This window comes from Topomyia yanbarensis, chromosome 2, assembly GCF_030247195.1.
Source record: "Topomyia yanbarensis strain Yona2022 chromosome 2, ASM3024719v1, whole genome shotgun sequence".
Taxonomy (NCBI): domain Eukaryota; kingdom Metazoa; phylum Arthropoda; class Insecta; order Diptera; family Culicidae; genus Topomyia; species Topomyia yanbarensis.
This window is the reverse complement of record NC_080671.1, coordinates 366,075,862-366,093,831: the sequence shown is the minus strand read 5'-3', so window position 1 is coordinate 366,093,831 and position 17,970 is coordinate 366,075,862. Positions and strand designations below refer to the sequence as shown.

The following is a 17,970-nucleotide window of genomic DNA, read 5'->3' as shown; positions in this document are numbered from 1 at the left end:
CGTCTCTTTTATTCTACTGTGATTTTTATGCATTTCCTGGCATATCATTTTAGTACGCATTCAATGAGTGAATACGAACGAAAAGAATATAGAAAAATGTGCTAACGATGACTAAATAAATTTCTGCGTGTATAACAACCAATGGGTGCGTGCTGTTTAAACAGATAAAAAACACGATCATTGAATTGTGTATGCAAAACAAACTTAAACAGAGGACCTGATAGTTGTGATAAGTTAGTTGGTATTTTTTTCATAAATTATTTGTCACTTCAATCGGTCTTCATCAACAAAGAGTATTTTATTTAAATCGCCATCACGACGTTATACCCTTATCACATTTCTAAACAATATTAGAAAAGCTCCAAAAACATAATTAAGTAATTTCAATTAATTCTATCGCTTACCTTTACTTAAAATATTGTGCACTATTTGGAAACCGAGTGTCAACTAATCATCCGGTGTTTGATCATAGTTTTTCGCTGCGTAAGAAAAAAAGCAAAATAAATACATTACGAAGCTGAATATACTACCTAAGAAGAGTTATGATAACGGGAATAAATATTAGCCGTTTCCAGTAGTCGTACGGCTCCGCAACAGTGTGATTGTGATGCATGCAGATATAGACAACCGACAGAAGTGGTGCCTCTCAACGATGCAAAGATTCAATAGGCGCTGCAGGAAGAGCCGGAGACACTCGACGAAAAGCATAATAGCATAAAATGGATCACACGTTTCGCAGTGCTGAAGCTCTTAAGCCAGTAAGTGGGTGGAATGGTAGCAATCTACTGGCGTAGTCCAACACCATTCCAGTCAGTAAAAAGAAAGATGAATGAGTTCACCATTCAGTCATCCATCCATATAATAATGTGCTGGATGAATCAAGCGACGGGAGAAGCTTCCGATGATAATTGTGCTGGGTGGAAAGCGGGCCCATCAGACGTTCCGGGAATTTCACGGAGCAGCGTCCCCACCCCAGTGGTCCTTCAGATAAACTATTCAATTTATTTTTGTGCATCCAACAGGACATTTACGCTTCATGTTCTCTGAGCAGCATTTTTTTTGCATCCAGTGAGCCAATTTTCTGATTTCAAACTGCAATGCATCCCAACGGTTGATTTTAAGTTTAGCGTATTTGAAAATCGCTTCCACGATGCAGATAAAGGTTGAAAGCACAACAACTGCATCGTCGCAGCAAAGCATTGTATACCTTGATAATTTGAAATAGCATATCGTATGATGTTCACGTTCATACACAGAGGATCCCGTGTTGCATTGTAGTGTTTGCGTTGCTGTGTATTCAGCACGGTGAAACCTGAGTGCATGCACTTCAAAGAAGAGTCCATCTTCGTGCCGTAAATTGATACGTGATTTCCTGTGAGTGCATAGAATGTAACACTATTACTGCGATGCGATGCAACGGCGTGTGCTGAGTACCATCAAATTAAGTCCATGATCCGATTAGGTTTGAGAATTGAAGTCCGTACTATTGAATCGCCACGTCTAGGCTCGGGTGAGTGTGCTCTAATGACACGATTTGATTTGCAAATTGAGTGAATTGGTAAGCCAACGTGCAACGTCGAACAGCGGATTCAATTGAAACCATACTATTTGCGGGAATAGCACTTGGTATGTGTGTATAATGGAAAAATTCCTTAAATCGTCACTATTGTGCTATTTTATGGCTATTTGACACTATTTGGGGGTAACCTGAGTTAGACATGCTTTAAAATCATTACCAAGCAGGCGTTTTGAGAATTTTTCAACTTTTCCGTTTCACTGGAATAAAGCAAAACATTCTAAATTCCTGATTGTATTATCTCGTAACAGCAGAAATCAGACAATTTTAAAACTTTCAAATATGGGTTTATGCTATGATGCTTATTACATGTCAATAGATATCTCTGAAAGTTGCCATTCAAATCGACCATCATCAACAGCTAAGTTCATGTCTTGCTAGCAAAAGATTTACCCCCTGTCTATACCATCCTAAGTTCGATACCAGCGCTAGCCCGACCCGCACTTATATCGCAGCAGGAATGAGAAGGAATGTTAGTCCGACACTTGTTATTACAAGAGTCCTTATATATTACTGCTCACTCCACAATAACGGCGCCGGCCACCTCCTTACAATCATCGGGGAAGGAAGTGAATGTTAGTGTGGTTAACGTTGTCATAGAAACCGTGTATACCTCTGCATCTCCACGTTTACCACGAGAAGTTGTTTTTGTTAGTGGGATGGGGTAAAGCGCTACACAAATCTGGATTCACCTTGATAAGTGATACGATCTATGCACCTCTCAGAGATGTTAGCATGTGTTTGATGTTCTGGGCAGCCGGCTGCTGAGAATTTATGATAGATTTATCGTTTGTTGAGTCAATTCGGAAATACTTGGTGCAATTTCAGCTCCGGGCAACCGGTTGCCGGGAGTGTTGCCTATACTTGAATGAATAATTTTTTTTTCAGATGGCTTGCGAATGAATTTATTATTCCCTGTTTCTTCCTTCCGGCAAAACACGATCGTTCAAGAAAATATAACATAAAACCTAGATCAAGATTTCGTAACATTTATGGTTCATCATCATTGATACTACTATAAGTAATGAAACGACAACTAAATATTGCTTTTTCTTCACGAACAATTGAATGAAATACCGACTTTCATGTAATCGATATAAGCGCGGGTTTTTATGCTAACTGGAATGCATTTTGAGCGGTATAAAGCAAGCACCACCTAAGTCCATAAATTAATTCAAATATTATTCTTATAGAACAAAAACAAGCAAAAGGAAATGCATCAACCTTACTTTGCATGACGGGCATACCAGTTGTTGCACACAAATTTTAGGGCATATTTTGCCAATTTTAACAAAACTTGGTTGAGGCGCATTTAATGACAACCAAAATGTATGTAAAATTACGATGACTTTGCGGTTGCAGTCAAGTGACAGATTTTGCCAGATATAGTTAGTTGAACTGAAAGATTTTATTTGAAAAATAGTGGTAACCAAATGTTTTTACAGGATCAAAGTAGGATAGACTGAGTGGAAATGAATCACGTGGAATTGATGAATGGGTCGAACGTAAATAGGTATTAAACTTGCGTCACGCTTGCGTAAATTTATTGCTAAGAGAAATTTTTGTCTTTGCTATCATGCGCGCATGCAACCGCAAACGAGTTAGGTACGCCTTGGTATACTCATTCGCCTCAAACATTGAATCCAAGCGAACGGTGAACAATGCACAATTGTACAATGCTGGGATCAAACAGCTGTATAAGTGCATCGTGTACCTACACGAATGAAAGATACACACCAAGCAACGCTAGCGATTATGGGCGGAGCGAAAGAGAAAACTAGTACCACGACGCTATTTTCACCATGTACGCACGAGTGCATGAGTTGCGTTCGAGATTGTAGGTACATGAAACGAGTACAGAACAAGGGAAAGTATAGTGTCTGATGTTCGTTTGGTTAGCAGGGATGCAATTATGCCAAGTTTATCTTGCACAGTCTAGCTGCATCTGTATCTAAAGACAAACCTCTCATTCTGCTTTTTTTAATTATAGAAATTATTATGCATAAATTAAAATATAACTAAAGCAGTAGCTTGGATTTGGGAAATTTGGGTTATATTTCACAAAAGTTAAACAAAAGTGTTTGAGGATTGCAATATATGTCTAATTTCGACAATTTTGAGGTTTCTATCAAGTGGCAGATTTTGTCGGACCACTGCTCACATAAACGATTCTTGCTAATCCGCGAATTTCACTTGCTGCTGACATCAGAGAAATCGTTGAGATAATCAACAGGATCTCTCGGCAAATGGTAATTAACAATATTTAAATGGTAAAAAAATAATATGCAACGGATTATTCACGTTAATTATGCCATAATTACACGGTGGATAACATCCTAAAACGGATGTGCGTCATTAAGACGCGTATTTCTTTTCGGATCTTATGACGCGCCCTTTGTTTGTCATAATGTATCGGATGTTACGGCGCACATTCGATTTCGGATCTTTTGTAGCATACGATATCCTGGATGCTGTGACGCACATAATGTTTCGGATTTTATGACGCATAATGTCCCAGGTCATATCGTCCCAAAATAATGTGCATCATAATGTCCGGGACATCGTGACGCACAAGAGTGCGTCATAAGGTTTGGAAATAAATGTACATATTAATTTCCGTACATATGTACATATTAAATTCCTAAATGAAATTAGTGTCACAACGTCTGAAACCCGTACTGCGTCATAACGTCCAAGATTATATAACTCACACGATATTAGGATGTCAGGAGGCACTGCGTCATAAAATCCAGGATTAAATGACACACCCATAGTTTCGGACATTATAACGCATAATAACTGCGGCACACAGTGGGACCAATCCAAAAAAGGTGGGACAAAACCTATTTGAGGCCTTATATGTCATTTTAGAGACATCATTTCTTTGTAGGATATATTCACAGTATTATCCTGGAACTTTTTAAATAGAATATTCTTTGGTTGGACTTAAGTAGAGTACCCGAGCAAAAAAAAACCAAAAAAAAATTTTAGAGGGTCGACGTCTTCTACAAAGTTGTAGAATATTATGTTTTGAATAACTTCTTCTAAGATACCACAGACATCAGACCTCATTTTGAGGCAAAATTGTTGTTTTTTGTAAATATGACCAAAAAATCAGTTTTTCGATTTTTTCATGCTAAAAACCTCAATTGGTTGATTTAATACGTTCTACAGACTTGCTGGTATCACTAAAATACAACTTTTTGTTGAAGGAACTAATAATTTGTTAATAGCTAATAATGTATATAAAATAACAATAATATAAACACATTTTATGTTATAAACCATCGTACATGAATGATGGTCACCCAAACAATGCGTCCAACTATATTCTGTTTCTATGTAATATTAAATCTATTCTAGGAATAATAGAGTATCGAAATAGTCAAAGTTTGGCTGCACAAAAGTGCTAAAAAAACAGAATTCTTTGATGAAAATAGAGCAAATTTATATGAAAAATAGTTTTAGAAGCCAAAATATTGACTTTACGTTATTAGTTCCTTCAACAAAAAGTTGTATTTTAGTGATACCAGCAAGTTTGTAGAACATATTAAATCAATCAATTGAGATTTTTAGCATAAAAAAATCGAAAAACTGATTTTTTGGTCATATTTACATAAAACAACAATTTTGCCTGAAAAATGAGGTTTGATGTCTGTGGTATCTTAGAAGAAGTTATTCAAAACATAATATTCTACAACTTTGTCGAAGACATCGAACCTCGAAATTTTTTTTTTTTTAATTTTTTTGCTCGGGTACTCTACTTTAGTCCAACCAAAAAATATTCTATGTACAAAGTTGCAGAATAATATTGTTTTCGGATCTTATGACGAACCTCTTGGGCGTCCAAGCCCCGGACGTTATGATCCACGGTCGTTTAGGGATTTTATGTCGCAATCGATTTCATGGAATCAAGAATTAGTAGCGACTGGCTCCAATGGTACGCTCCCCATGTTGATCGAAGATCTGTACCTTACCATGATCTGCTTTTTCATCATTTCCCTGATGGGAAGGATTGGGAAAGTGGCCAGGTTAGGGGTAAGGTTAGGGGTAAGGAAAATAACAACATAGAACAATTAAAACGGAGCATTTTGCACCTCCGGAAGGATGCTGAACGATCTGCAGGTGCTAGCAGAAATAAAGCTTCCAAACCCCGGAGAAATTTTGAATTTTTATTTAAACAGTGAGCGGATATATCAACAGGGGATATTGAGATAACAGAACTACAACACTCCCGAAAAGATATTGTCATTCAAATATGGTTTAAACTATAGCTCTTTACCTCTTTGAGTTTCAGCTTTCAGTACATAAGTTCATCTATGTATGGAGAACCAAAAATCCGGATACGCAATTGCATTCCTGCAGGGCAGTTACGTATCAAACGATATGAAGTTCCGCAATCGGATTCACAAAGACCACACGAATAATACTCAGCACGCGGAATAGTAGCCATGTGATAATTGAGTTTGCAATATCTAGTCAGTACCCTCACTAGAATACTGCAATTGTGGTTGAAAAAATACATTCGTTGACATTTTCGGACTCACACCCGGCTGAAAAGTCTTTGTTTGAACGCAAGTTTGCAAGCTACGCCAATGGTTGGCATATCCGGATGCAAGCCAAGAGCGAATCTTGTGCTTTATCCAACTTATCGAAAGTGGTAAAACAGGTTCTGGACCAACGAAACCAGTCCCAGCGCTCGCTCTAGCCAATCCATGCCCGTTCATTTCCAGTAATACCGGAATGATCGGGTACCCATAGAAGGTTGAAATGCTAAATTCTTACTAATTACTTATTTCGATCTCGAATCTGTCGAACTAAATACTTTCAGGGCAGCCTTTATGTCAGAGCAAAAGTAAATTGTTTTACCGTTAATTCCCTGTTGAAGTGTCGATTGTACGCCACACAGAATCGCAAAGATTTTTTCTTGGAATACGGTACAGTATCTACCAAGCGAATGAGACTGGGTTAATCTCAGTTCACGACAATAGAATTCAGCATCCACTCGATGCTCCAACAAAGAACAAGCTACATATTCTTCAAGTTGTCGCGCCATCCAGCCAGACAGCCATTCCTCGCGAGGAGGAATTCTCACATTCATTATTTTAAAAGGAAAACTACCTGTGAGTGTAAGGTCACTGGGAGCAAGTATAAACTCATCCCATGTAACCATTTGGGGCCACAGTCTTGTGTGGTGGCTAGTAGCACGATCTGATGGGTTACTGTTCCAGAGCCCAGTAAGGTAAACAGGCCGAATACACCCCCTTAAGAAAAAATAGCTATATTTCACCATTCGACACTAGGATCTCCGGACAAACTATTCTATTTTTTTGTTATATTAGTTAGAAATTAATACCCGTTTCATTTTTTATTAAAAACGTCCTGATATAAGTATTATTAAACATTTTTCAGAGATGCCCAAATTATAGTTTTTTCTTTCACCCGGGGCAAAATGCCTCCGGTTACAGTGCAATATGCCCCACAACAAGAGGATGGTATGCCCACAGCAATCGGTGAGTAGGCCCCACAACAATAGCTGGGACGTTTTAGCCGGTGATGAGCTTTTGTGAATGCTTGAATTATTCTACACGCACATATAGTTTTAAGCCAAGCTAAAAACTAAGATAGTAAATATAATATTCTAGTAAGCTACTTGATATGGTTCTGCAACAGACGAGCTCCGGTTTTAATCCTTCGTTGGATGAAAAGCACCTTCGATGTTACATTTAGATTTACTGATAGTCCAACATGAAGACACCATTGCTCAACAAAGGCTTGTTGCATTATATCAAAAAGTGTGTTAATGCAAATACCGGTAATCATTATATGATAATCATCGGTAACCTTGAGGACATCCGCAGACTATCAGTTTTCTTATCTCCACTTGTCTTAACGGCGAGCACAGATATCGGTTGTTAAGCATTGCGTGTATCCAGTTCGTGATATCTGAAGGACTACATGACCTCTTGCTGCTCTCAAAATGGATTCGAAAGACACATTGTCAAAAGCACCTTCAATATCGAGAAAAACTCCTAAACTTGATTGCTTTTGCGAAAAAACTTTTTCAATGTTGTAGACAACATTGTGTAACAGGGTGGTAGTAGACTTCCTCCGCTGAGGTGCATGTTGCATTGCATGCAGCGGGTGCTCGCCCATTCCGAATACAGTGGTCGATTAAACGTTCCACTGATTTGAGGAAAGGAGGTTAAACTGATCGGTCAAAAGCTCTTTGCCTACTCATAAGTGACGCGGCCACCTTTGGGAATGAATTTTACAGTTATTTCCCGTCACGGCAATGGTATGTATCCTGTTGCAAGACTACAAGTAAACCTTTTTGAAAATATGCTTGAAGCTTTCATATCCTCTTTGTACCAGAACTGGAATGAACCCACCTTTCCCGAAGACGGAGCAAAGCTTTCAATCGCCGATCTGATCGATTTGTTTGTCACAATTCTACGAGCAAAAGCCCAATAATCAGTACTACCTGAAAGGAACTCAGGGGCATTCTTTGGGGATGGCTCCGTACAGCCTGGAAAGTGTATGTGTCAAAAGGACAGTTGAGTACTACATCTTCGTCCGACAAATTTTCACCATTAGCAGTTCTAATCGAACTGACAAGAAAGTCTTTCGATTTCGAAAGTAGCTTATTTAATCTGCTAGTCTTGTTGAAACTTGAGACATTTGTACAGATGCTTTTTCAACCAATTTGCTCAGACGATCGAAGGGCATTTTTGTATGCATTGCGAGCCAACTTAAATGCCTCCGATCCGTCCCTGTGTTTGCGATTCCAAACTCTTCTACATAATTTTTTGAGTCGAGCAAGTTTCCACTAAGGTGTTCCTCTAGAAGCACGCATAATTCCAAGCGGGCAAGCCTCTTGATATGCTGTTATGTTGAGTGAGTTTGTTTTATCCACGACCTCATCGTAGCGGTTCCAGCTCGTAGCTTTGGGATTACGATATGTGATGTTATCTAGTGAGACGTTTAAATGATTTAAGACGATGTACTTATGGTTAGATAACGACGGTTCGAGTTCGTTCGGTACGAGCAAGTTTGCCAACACATGCGTGATATCGTCAGAGCAGAAAGTTACATCTAACACATTTTCTCTGCTATATCGTTGGGCGATTTCCTACATTAAGTTATGTGCATATTTGTACTGCTTAAGTATTCCATCAATTCGGTACCTCTCGAATTGATATCTGCTCCAAATTATGTGGTGGGCATCACTGCCGATTATGAGGGGAAACCCTTTTCTGCCTCAGTATGATACAACCTTTTTGAAATCATTAGAAGGTGATGGTTCATTATGCGGCAAGTATGCCGAACAACAGACGTATTTCTTGTTCATGTTATCAACAGTCATTGACTGGGACAGCACAAATTTCGCGAGTTGTGATGTATGATATAAGACATGGCGAAGTAGGACTATGTTTCGCGCACAGAACCCAGCGAGATCTGCCATTTTGAGGCTCCTAACTTGAATTTTCGAAAAAAAATCATTTTATTACTATCGATAAATAAAAGATCAAAAGCAGAAGTTCGTATGTCTTATCATTTTGCGCAAAAAATCTCAAATATTGCTTGATTTTTCGTCGAATCCAGGAGAAGGTCCCTTTAAACCCGTTGGCGCACTGAGGCGCAGAACGATAATATGATTTTCGAAAAGTTGAATTTGTAATATTTTTCCGTTCCGAATTGTTTCGCCTGATTGTACAGAATGCATCAGTGTAAAAAGTATTTTTGATCAGACTACCTCAGACATAAACAAAAAGGTCATAGTTCCAAGCAAACTTAGCAAGTATATTATAATCGCAAAGTAATTACTTTCGTTCCACCTTTGCTGATAAAAATCGTGTTCTTATCCAATGATTATAAAATTTTGAATATGAATCATTACAAAAAAAAATTGGGAAAATATAAAATATCATTAATTAAACCATGACTTTTGAAAGGTTTTGTACAACATCCGGCCACTGCACTGTGGGCCGGGCCAGACAAAACTTTCAAATAATATTTTTTTCTTTTTCATGCCTCTTATATTTTTCCAAAATGTACCGTATCTGAAGTTGTATTCGGCAAATTTTTGAGCAAACCGTTTGCAAAATAAAAATGCTACTTTTTTAAGTGAATAAGGTCTTAGAAATCCGAATTTGGGGTAAAATATGTTACCCTCAATCCCCAATCTAATTCAGCTCGCTTTAGCAAGCACTACAGTGATAAATTAGGTAACACGTATAGGCGTTTCTTATAGCAAAACATCTCAGGAATCTAATGTTGTACTTGGATTTGAGAAAAAATCAGTATTTAAAAACTTATCGTGATTTTTTGTTTGTTTAAAACAGACTTAGTTACGTTGAGATGATTATTACTTTATCGACAAAAGCGTGTAAACGAATCTAGTACATCTGACGTAGAATTATGTCTAGTTAACGAAAATCATTGTGTCATCTTGTGCCGTTTTGCCCAAAGATCCAAAGTTTAAAGTATTGTTTTTGTGGAGACGCGCTGTACTTTTTGTGTTCATAAAGTTTTTTTTATTATTATTCCCTGAGACACAGTGGAATGAACCCGGACTTAAGTTCATATGTGAAGGCCACGCGATATTCTCGCTAGTATTTTTCTCGTATCAGCTGAGCCATCAGATACATTTTTACGAGATTTTAGGTGAGTTTAACGTAAAATGAATTTTTGATAGCTTTTTGTAGGGCATAACTCAAGCATTTTTTGCATTATTTGACCATAGGAACATCATCCTACTACATCCCATTATTCTCGTTTTCCAAAGAAACAGTTGATTTTATGCATTGCATTACTTCCCCAAAATTATCTGTGAAATAAAATTACATCGTAAAATCGCCAAAAATAAGTCACTAGTTGGTTTAGTTATTGTTTAGATATCTGTTTGTTAGGATTTTTTTTGAATTCGAATTTCTAATGAGATAACAACAACGACGCCCGTGAATGCTCGCGATCACATTATACTCATTGGAAAGGTTTTAATTTTCTCTTTCAAATAAGTCTATGTTAGTTTTGCGAAAATTTGCGATAAGCAGTCAAAAATTAAATAAAAATGTGAATAGGGACGCATGGTTATTACTGATATTGAATTTTAATAATAACTTTATAGCTAGAATAATAACACGAATACATGCACAACTTTCAGATAGCATTGAGTGCATGATTTACGAAGGTTTTACTAGTGATCAAAAGTGATAAGCCGAGTGTGAAGTATGGTTTTTCAGGTGGTAAAGGAATTCAGAATGTTTAAAAATCAGTAAATATTTTCAACCAATTGGAATATGTCATAAAATGTTGCTGGTGCTATTACGCAGTAACTGTCAAATTAAGTGAACGCAGTTGAGTTCTAGTCATTTGGTGCTACTATTTTGATCAGAATTTATATAACTCTGATAAATCTTAAGGGTAAGCGATATTATCCAAATAAAATAAGACCATTTCCAAATGAACACTATACACGAAAAAAGGGTTTTTGATTTTTAAGTAATCTAAACAACTTAAAACAAACCTGCGAAAAAAAATCGTTAACCATCTTGTTGATTAGTGAATGTAATTAAATATTCACTAAGACGCTCAAAATGTTTTTTTTTGAAAATTGAAGAAAATGTAGTTTGCACATCAAGTAACCCACTAATGAATTAAACGTTCTAAAATTAGTCTTACACATCTTATTTGACCCGTAAAAACTAAATAATCATTTCTGAAGCACCATGAGATGTAAATTAATTTGTTTTAATATGGAAAATAAATTCAGCTTACTACAATTACTATTGAAAAAATCATTATAAAAGACAAAATAATTACTTTTGAGCCACCCTAATAAGTAGTAAGGTTAATTTCCATTTTTATAACCAAAACAGGAATTCAGCATACACGAATTTCTTTAAAAAACTGTTTGAACCTTCACAGCAAAATAATGATTTTGAGCCACCCTAATGTAAAATGAATGTTTTTTTACAAGTGTTAATATCAAAAACGATTTGGCACACGTAAGTTAATATACAAAAATTTTAAGAACAATTTCGATAAAATATATATTTTTGCGACACCCAAATGAATAGTAAATATTTAGGGGGACCCGGGGCTATTAAGACAGTGGGGGTAATTCGGACCACCACGATTTCTCAGAAAATAGCTTTCTGACTATCGTATATATTCGTGGAACCGTTTTTCCCAAACCTTAGGTTTGAGAGCTGAATTTGATTCTTTGTTCTTTGTATAAAGGAGATACAACGTGTTTTCTTTGTTTGCCATCCTCAAAACAAAAAATCATTATAATAGCAAAACCGTGATTATTGCAATAAATAAAAGTGAAAAAAATAAAAAGTAAATGTTTTGGAAAGCTTGAGGCTTCAATTTAATGGAATGGGTGAAAACACAGATATTTTCGAGATGCTCACCACTTTTGGGCTATTCGGACCCCCTATTCCGTCAACCACCGTCAAGCGGCTTGCGGCTGCGCACACCATTGCACACGCCACAGCAAAGAAAATACATGGGCCGCCAATCGACAGCTGTGACTTACCAGATTAAGTTTTTGTAAAGTAATTTATTTCTTTTGCTTCTTAAGGAGTGTCTCTTATAAATATTTCATAGGTAAACATAATTTCATTGTAAAAAATTAAAGAAAAATGACGGTCTGAATTACCCCATAGAGAGGTCCGAATTACCCTACATTGTAAAAGGATAGAAAAACGTAGAGGTTTGCAAATCGTCGCCTAGCGCTGCCATTGAGTGGTGCAAATGAACCTTGTATGGTACCAAAATGTAGCTGAGGTTTCAAACTAACAATTAGGACCTTTGGCCGGTAAATTTTTTCGCATCTATCCACCTAAAGGGCGGTTTGCTTAAGTAGGTCCGAATAGCCCCGGGCTCCCCTATTTTTAATATGTCTTATTAACAAAAATGAATTCAGCGTACCAAAAGTACATAAAACCGTCCTAATTTGAACCGACACCGCAAAGTTTTGACATTAGTACAACTTTATTTTCTAAGTCGTGCCACTGTGTGAGGGGTTTCTTTTTCTGAACGCTACGCGTACACTTGGGATCACTGTTATCAGTAGAGAAAAGTTCAAATAAGTTGAAACCAGCTTGTAGCTTAATGCAAGCCAACTGAAAATCAGTAAATGAAAATTTATTCTTGAACAGCTATGGATATCTTGAAATTTATCTTTGACTAAGAAGTTCAAATTGTGTTGAGCATCCACCACAACTTGAGAAAACTACGTTATTTTTCATTCATTAAAGTTCAATAAATCTCTTAAATTCGCTTTTTTTAAATAAAAATAATAATTTGAAACCGTCCAAGGTTGTTAATTTTAAAAAAGCACCTCAATTCGATTAAAATAGAACTCAGCACAATAAAATTACACTTAGTTGATATTTCCAGTCATTTTAAACAACTTTTGAGGTTTTGTCCAGCTTTTGAATGGAGTGGATACACTGTGCGTTGTATGACACTAGAACCAAATTCAAAATATTCCTTCCATTTACTTTATTCGTAAATTCTATTCTACTATCTGATTTGATTAAAAGCAAAATCGCAATATTTTCTATATATTAAACGGGTTTTGTCTGGCAACAGCCCCAACATGTATGTAGGTTTACGATGTAATACTGTTCGCAGAAAATGAGAGATAAAATCGAGAACAACTGTAAACATCCAGATAATCTGCTAAAACATTTTTTGCCGCACGTCGAAAGCCTTCAACCAACATTCGATACCGGCTATTATCCATTGTCTTCAGATTATATATTAAAAATTCATGGTAACGAAGGCAAATAATGAACTTCTCTATATACCACGACGAGAAAACATTTCATTTTTCCTCATAATATGGTGAACAGTTTATTGTTACCATGAATCCTTATGATGTGATTTTTACCAGTTCTACCAGAGACGACGGATGGAAAATATCTCAGCACAATTGAATTATTTGTATTTGTAAGGTTCATAAGAAATGCTGTGTGGTGTTCGTCATCTCACCAGTCAGTAAAGTATGAAAAATCTGTTTTATTACACGGAAAAGTGCAATTACGTTTTTCTCGTTTCTAAAATGGATTCAGTCGCTTTTAGTGGTCGCGCATGCTCTAGTAAACTAATTCCAGCCGGTGCAGATGGTACCAATAGTATAAACCCTTTTATGCCCAACTTTTTTCGAGCGCGCATTGGATTTAAAAACTATTTTGTATTGAAGCTGTAGGGGTCGAGAAATACGAAAAGCCTGTTTGGATCGCGATAAGTACTTCTCTTGCAGTACTGGAAGCTGCTCAGTTTTAAGCTTCCTAGTTTCAAGTCTATTCTGGAAGAATTATATTTACTATATTTCATGGAAAAGGTTGTCTTCAAATTAAATCTAAATTAAAAGGTTTTATTAGATTTCAATAATATTTCAAGGCAACGAAGATATGTTATTAACAACATGGCCATCAAGAGGATAAAAGGCAAGATTCGGAACGATCCTTTACGATATGGGACCAATCATAAATTATGTCACATCTGCAAGTATCATCTGCAATGTACTATTAGGAGGTGTGATGAAAAATTGTGACATTTCTGGCAATTTTTGTGGGATGAAATTTTAAATGGACCTTTTGATCACATCAAAATTTAAATTTGAACTAATAACCTCTATTCAATTCCTAAAATAATAGGTTCATCCTTCAATTCTCAAATTATGCCAACCAAATCTAATACCGTGTCTCGCTTGATCAGAACCCAATCAGATTTCTATTCTATCGCCTTCAGCAACAATGTAGTACAGCCCGAAGGCAAAAAGCACAACAAGACACATGACAATAACAATGTTGATTTCTTTGATGGTGTAAAGTTGATACCCCAAGCACAATCCTTCCCTTTGTGGGCAATCTTCCTCAGGGTTAAATATACACAAAGGTGCAACAGCTTATGGACGTCCGGAAATTGCACAGAGCATAATCCGAACCGACAGCGGTTGAGTGGGGGCGGTATGTGTGTGTGTGCTGGTGACGGGAAATTTAATTTAAGTAATCCACTGCATATAGTGTAGAGATTGCACTGCACGTAAATGGATTTTGCCAAAGCAGCCAGAGAACATCATGCATTGTGCTGCGTGTATGTGAGTCAGTCAGTGTGTAACGCAGGCTTCAATTTCATCGAGGAAAACTGAGATACTCTAGTTCTAACTCCGGTTGATGTCGGCTTGTAGTTGGTTGTTTTTCATCAGATTAGTTTTGACGGTATGCTGCCGAGCTGGCCCAATACTCAACGAGTGAGACGAGAATTTATATGAGAGAGATGGATGGGAGTCGATTGCGACACAAAGGATTGGCGTGTACAAACTTAATTGATATTTTAACAGCACGGAATTAATATTGCTGGGAGATCTTTTGCTAAACCAGCCATGGCAGGGTTGCATACAATACAAATTTGATGGGCCACAATTTTAGGTAGGTTTTGGTGAGATTATGGATGGAAGGTATCATCGAACATTTTGTGTACCAGTAGCAGATCGACGCATGAAAAACAAAAAGTTATCATTCATGCATCATACAAAACTTTTGCGATAGTTATTAAATATTCAATCTAAGAAACTCGATCTTTACGGTGAGGCATCTCAAAGATATTTGATATGCATGACTTTCAATTATTTCTACATCATTTTTCAGGCAACCCCGCTTTTATTATTCAATAAAAATCCATTTATCCTTTATTGTTCACTACTTTATCAATAATCAGATTCGCATCCCGCATTTTGTTTCGGATGAGGTTTAAAAAATGAATGAATAAATTAATAAACTAAACTTGGACAATTTTAGACCAAAAATTTTAAAAGTAGATATATGAAAGGCTTCATATAAATATTATTTTCAATGGGTTTTTTTTATTTATTTATTATACAATGAGAAATATAACAGAAGGTATTCAAAAATTCAAAGAAATCAAATGCCACTTATATATGATAATCTCTGATGTCGATATAAAATGCATGGTATTCTGGACTACACGTTTAAAAAGTGTTGACGACGCCATGTCGGAAAGAGCAGAAAAATGTCCTATCTAAAACCCGTCCCAAAAAACTCTGCCAGCAGTAGCTCATTAAATTGTTTTACATCGTTATGGTTGACAAAGTTTACGATAATACCAACTTTCCTCAACTAGTTGGACAGAGTCCCAGAATAAGTACAGGAGAAGAATAATGTCAAAAATTGCACTAAAGTTTCTGATCTGGCAGGCGATTTGTGGATGTAGTGGCATCCTGTTTTGGCCTGATCTAGCGTCCGGTCACTATTAACCTCTTCATGCCCGTGTCGTTTATGAACAACATTTTTAAACAGCTTAAATTTGCAATTTCGGCAGGATTTGCCAAAAAACAGCTAAGGTTAAAATAATGTGAATGTGAATATTATCTTTGATTTGTGCAACATTAATATTATCAGTAGAACTGAAGTTATCGCAATGAGTCTGGTTTGATGTGCCTTAAAATATTATTGAAAACCGATGAAACCTGTAAATTTAAACTGTCTTTGACTACCTTTTCCGAACAGTAAGACTTTTGTAACTATTCTACGTGATTTGTATTGAGCGTTGGAAGGTAAAACTTGATCCAACCAGCAATTCAAAACTCCTTCGGTTTTGAGGAAAAAATTATGTGCTAGAAATAATTCGGGCATGAAACGGAACAGTACTATGAAATTATGTTAATTTGGTGCTAAATCAATTTCAGGATATTTCAAACTACATTCATGATTTGTTCAAGGCTATGAAAATGGCAACCACAGGCGAAATTTTTTTATCATATTTTGCGTCAAACTGTTTTTATATCTATATGTATGTATATAACGTCTAATATTGAACAATATGGATGGTGAGCCCAAAAAAATCCATGTCTGTCATTTATTAAAGTTTGTTGATACTTCTTGCATGACCTGAAAATGACTAAAAGACCGTAAGGAGATAAAAGCTAAACAAAATGCATATTTTCATTTTTTTGCCTGGAACCAAATTTTTCCATCGTAGTCTAATTTAAATTTGATGATATTGCTTGAATATTTGAGATAAAAATGGATTAATGCTTATTTTTAATTGTGAAGTAAATAACTTGTAGCGTGACAGATCAAAAATTCGAAAAAGTTTTGTGGAACGCACCAACAGAACCTTCTTCTTCAGAAAAAAAAATGTGGATCTCTGAAGCAAAGGTAAAAAAGCAGAGCGGCAATTTTCATTGCGCTTATCTTCATTTCAAAATTCTTGCCCTTTTCGATAATAAAAAAATATTTCAAAGAAATTGCCCAGAATGTGGAATTGTTTGAGTTTAAATTTGTTGATGACTTTATGCTCATGAAAACAATTTCAGCATCACTCGCTTCCGACACAAGGAAATGACGATATCGTGTCATCGTGGCTCTTTTCTTTTTTTTTAGTTCAATTATAGAGGTTTTAATCTTAAGGCCATTAACCTCTTCGGGTTAGAAAAATCTCTTATGAAAAATTTCTAACCTTATGTGCGGGGTCGGGACTCGAACCCAGGTGCACAGCGTACAATGCAATCGATTTACCAACTACGCTACGCCCACCCCCTCATCGTGGCTCTTGCTTCTCGTTTCGCGGAAAAGACTTGCTTTTAGATTTCTCCGTATTTAAATTATTGAAATCTAAGAAAGTTTGCCCATTGTCAAAAGTCTGATGTTCCTGAAATTTACCGATCACGAATTGATTTCTATTTTGATTCTGAGAATTTTCCACGTTCAACAAGGTACATTTAATAAAAATTGTTTGAAGAGATATATGAACGAGAACATGATAAAATTTGACATGAATGACACAATGCTTTTGGACCCCAACTTCTCGTATTCTGACAAAGGTCGCAAAGGTTCCATTTGATTTTTGAGATACTCAGTAGAATAACTGCAAAAAATGTATGATTTGCAGCATAGAACAGAATGGTATTTAAGAATTGGAGATTTTTAAGACAAAATGTCCAAAAACTCTAGCTTCCCTTACTTTTTGAGAAACGAAAATATTTCCATTAAAATGCTACAAATGTTGCCATTAAATGAAGGTTGAATTCCGCGTACTGCTTCAAAAGGTAAGGCTTTTAATATATTTTTAGTCATATTTTTCCATAGTGTCAGTGTCATAAACTTCAAGCAAAATGCGCGCGGGTCTAAACAAAATGGTTCAAATGATGTGAAATTTGGCAACTGAGTATACTTTGACGTTTATCACAATGTGAAGAGCGGCCTTTGAGTTTTCATAAATGAATATTTTTGTAAAGCCATAGGTCACAACACGCAACTTAGAAAAGTTTGATTTGAATGCTACTTGTTCCGCTCGCCAGTAACTGACACCAACTTGGTGCCTGTTAGACGATATATCTAAACTAACACCTA

The 17,970-nt window shown here is 36.4% G+C and overlaps 1 protein-coding gene across 16 annotated transcripts in view; it reads right to left on the bottom strand.

Annotated features, from left to right (window-relative positions):
- LOC131684446 (voltage-dependent calcium channel type A subunit alpha-1) overlaps positions 1 to 17,970 on the bottom strand; it is a 481,660-nt gene that overhangs the window by 309,429 nt on the left and 154,261 nt on the right. For all 16 annotated transcript variants that reach the window (XR_009304654.1, XM_058967322.1, XM_058967325.1 and 13 more), the window contains exon 2: positions 405 to 479. The gene's annotated coding sequence lies outside the window, so the exon portion shown is untranslated. The remainder of the gene's footprint in view (positions 1 to 404; positions 480 to 17,970) is intronic.